The sequence below is a fragment of the Chinchilla lanigera genome, unplaced genomic scaffold (assembly GCF_000276665.1).
Source record: "Chinchilla lanigera isolate Chin_1 unplaced genomic scaffold, ChiLan1.0 scaffold00040, whole genome shotgun sequence".
NCBI lineage: Eukaryota > Metazoa > Chordata > Mammalia > Rodentia > Chinchillidae > Chinchilla > Chinchilla lanigera.
The window spans coordinates 704,350-708,378 of NW_004955441.1; the positions used below are offsets into that span (position 1 = coordinate 704,350).

The following is a 4,029-nucleotide window of genomic DNA, read 5'->3' on the forward strand; positions in this document are numbered from 1 at the left end:
TTTGAAATTTAGAGATCTCCTTGTTAACCGCCACCATTTGTTTACTGTGATGTTTATATGTGACTCAACAGTGCAGACTGCTGGTTTTCCTGCTGCGGTATCAGGGTGCCCAGCCCCGGTCCTGCACCCCTAGGCAGTGCTATAGTTCCGCTGTGTTCCGAGCCCTAGGGAGGAATCCATAGGAGTGGTGTTTGTTCTGTGAACGCCAGAGTCGGATGTGCTCCTTTCTCCTGCCGTGCTGCTCCAGACAGAGGCCTTCGCCCAGCTAGAGCCCCGGGTCAGACCCTCTAGCAGCAGTTCTAGGCCAGCTTGTCTCTCCCAAGCCTCAGCCTCCACTCTTCCTCCCCTGCCTGAGCCCCGCCAGTGCAGCAGGGCAGTGGAGAGGAGCGGTGAGACTCAGTCCCTCTCTCCCTCTGCTTTTTATTTTATTTCCTTTTGTTGTTGTTGCAGTGACTTCCAGTAAGTTCTAAAACTACCAGTACTGTGTTGAAAAAGAGTGTTGTGAGTGGACATCGTGGCCTTGACTTGTTCCTAATTTAAGAGGGAAAATGGGCTTTCACTGCTAAGTGTTGTTACCTGTAGGCTTTTTTTTTTTTTTGGTATATGTTTTTCATCAAGTTGAGGAAGTTTCCTTCTATTTTTAGCTGGTTAAATTTTTTTTTCCATGAGTGGGTGTTGTATTTTGTCAAGAGCTTTTTGTGTATTGTTTGGGCCTGCTCTCTGAGTCCACATTTCAGATTCCAGGAAATCCCTCTTTCCAGGATGACTGCCAGGGTGAAGGAATTTCTGCTTTCCGTAGGTAGTCACCACTTACGCCCAAAATTGTTGGGTGGGAGACCATGAAAACAGAGCTGTCATAAAAACCCGTACTTTTTTTTTTTTTGTCTTTTTGAGACAGGGTCTCGCTATGCAGTTCAGGCTGGCCTTGAGCCCACTTTGTAGCCCAGAGTGGCCTTGAACTCACAACAATCCTCTTGCCTCAGCCTCCTGAGTGCTGGGATTACAGGGGTGTGCCACCACGCCCAGTAAAACCTGTACATTTTTTAGCGTCGGTAGTATTTGCTCTCAATTCCACCTGTAGAAACATATCAACATATCAGTCTTGTCCAATAATCACTTCAATTTAAGGAAGTTGAACCTGGGTCCTGAGTGTAGTGTAAGTATAGTCTTTGAGACCTTAGTAAGTTCTCAATAAAAACACAGAGTAAGGAAAAGGGACAAGAAGTTACACTAAAGAGTGTTTGTTTTGTTTACAGAACTGGGGACCAAACCCAGGGACTTTGCACTGCTATCCATTTCCAGCCCTTTAAAAAACGTTTTGAGACAGGATCTGTCCAAGTCGCTAAGTCACTAGGGCTGGGCTTGAACTTGCAGTTCTCCTGCCTCAGTCTCCCAGAGAGCTGGAATTACTGGAATGTTTCATCTTGCCTGGCCAAGAGCGGGCTTTGAAACACTTGTGTTCCAGGATGTTTATGATCATAACAGTTTGTGAACTATGGGTTAAATATGATTCCTAATCACAGGAGGTCTCAGAGTGTTTGATATGTTATACAATATATTATACATCTTCGAAGAGGCGGAACGGGGGCAGTTGTTCCCTAAATTTCTTTGATTATGGCAGTGTTTTATTTTGGATAATTAGCTTTGGATATGAGTGAAAGAAGTCTACAGTCATAGGAGAGAAATATTTTTACCCATTAAGAAAAAGTAACACAGTCTAATATGTATAACTCTTGCTCACTTCTACTCGAAATAGTACATTAAAGTACACTTAGTTTAAATATAACATGTAGGTTTGCAGTTTGTTTTTCCATCATAAGGTGATTTGCATTGGAAGACTATTTAGGGGAATCTTTCAGATCAAAGGACAGTTTGGCCAAAAGGGGATTCTACAAACACTTTGAAAGTGGCACTTTTTACAGTTCCTATTTACATCCTGATGGTTTCAGGAACTGTTTTAGGACACCACCAGTTACATTTGGATTTGATTATTTTCAGTTCTGTAGGCCAAAGCACATGTTTTAAACAGGAGGTTTAAATTAGGAGTATGTGTTGCAGCGTCAAACTGCCCGAGTTCAAAATCTAGTTTACTGCTACCGTAGTCCTAGCCCCAAACAGTGAGACTGAGGACAGCCATTTAACTCCTCTTTGTTTTTTGTCTTTTTGAGACAGGGTCTCACTATGCAGTTCAGCCTGGCCTTGAACTCACTTTGTAGCCCAGGCTGGCCTTGAACTTGCAAGGATCCTCCTGCCTCAGCCTCCAAAGTGCTGGGATTACAGGTGTGTGCCACCTCGCCCGGCCTGTTTCAGTTTTTACAGTTTGCAAGTACTTACAATAAACCTAAGCAAGAAGAAAAAGAAGTTTGATCTTCTTCATTTGTCACTTGGTGAAACATTCTCTGAAGGTGCCTCTTGCCCCAGCCAGGCTCACTGAGATGAAGTAACCCAATACTCACTGGAACTTTTAATACAAACCTGTGTATTCTTTCACTTCGTTCTATTGCTTGCCAATTTAAAATAGATTTTCCATTCAAAATTGTAATGAATATATAATGTAACTGCATATGAATAAACAGGCTTGAGATACAGTTGGGACAGTTCATAAATATTTCCTGAAGTCTGCAGGAATGTGAGAAGGCAATTAACTTTATGGAGCACTTAGCATACTTCAGATACTATTCTATATTTTACAATGATTCTTAATCCTCACAACTGCACTAAGAGTAGGCCTTTCCAAGCTCATAATCCCCAAATACACAGAACATACAGTATATTTGCCTCTGTATATTGATTTCAGTGCATGAATCTACACGATAAAATGACACAGCATCAAATCCCTACTTTTTTTTTTTTTTTTTTTTTTGAGACAGGGTCTCCCTATGTAGTTCAGGCTGGTCATGAACTCACTATGTAGCCCAGGCTGCCCTTGAACTCTGGGCAATCCTCCTGTCTCAGCTTCCCAAGTGCTGGGACTACAGGTGTGCACCACCACACCCGACTCCCTGCTTTTGATACTGTATTAAAACTATGTAATATGTCACACTGGGGGAAACAAGGTGACGCGCTAGCTTTGAGGAGTGTGGGTTAACTATAGAATGTCCAATTTCGGTTTGTTCAACGTTTTACCCAGGGGTTACGGATTTGGGAAGCAGACCACATAGGTCTGTACTCTATTTGCAATTGTTAGTCTAATAACCTCAAAATAAAATGTTAAAAGATTTAATAGAGGATGAGTGTTTAGTACTATCCTTCCAACACCCACACACCCCTATTAAGGTAACTGGAATTACCTGGAATGAGGATAAACTAAGATTAATTATGCTATAGGACCTCATACCCTTTTTAAGAAAATTATGCACTGCAAACATGTACTAATCAAAATAACTAAATTTTGGGGAAAAATGGTGTGGGTGATAGAACCCTATGTCTCGCACAGGCCAGGCACCTGCTCTATCACTTAGCTACATACCCAGGGCAGGGTCTCGCTATGTAGCCAGGCTCCTGTAACTCATTGTGATTCTTCCTGCCTCAGCCTCCCGAGTGCTGCAATGAGAGGCGGGGGGCAAACAAGCCCAGCTACTTGGCATTTTTGTTCAACACAAAGATTTGGAAACAGTGCAGTCTGGCATTATAAACGTCCAGGATTGGAAGATCGTTCAGTTCCTTTAAATTCAAGCTAGAGGCCTGTCAGATTGTTTATTCTCAAGAGTAGAACCAGAGCCAGACAGAGATCGGCTTCCGGCCACTCGGAACAGCTGCACCGCGCCCGCTGGGAGCCGCCGCGAAGGGACTCAGAGAGTACCAGGAAGGTGGCACAGACCGAGGTTCCCGCCCAGCGGAAATACTCGGAGCCCCAGACCCACCCTCCCCGCGAGGAATGGGGCGCAGGGTCGAACTCCGGCAGAGGCCACTCCCGGGGCTCGCGGGAGGAGCCTGGGACGTTGCGAAGGCCGAGCTGGCCCGAGCAGAGGCGCGTGGCACGCTGGAGCGCTCCCGCGCATGCTCCGCCTGCCGGCTCCCGCCCCCCCC

At 44.8% G+C, this 4,029-nt stretch overlaps 1 pseudogene; it reads right to left on the reverse strand.

Moving 5' to 3' along the window:
* The window catches only part of LOC102009655, a 14,785-nt pseudogene that overhangs the window by 9,331 nt on the left and 1,425 nt on the right, over positions 1-4,029 (reverse strand).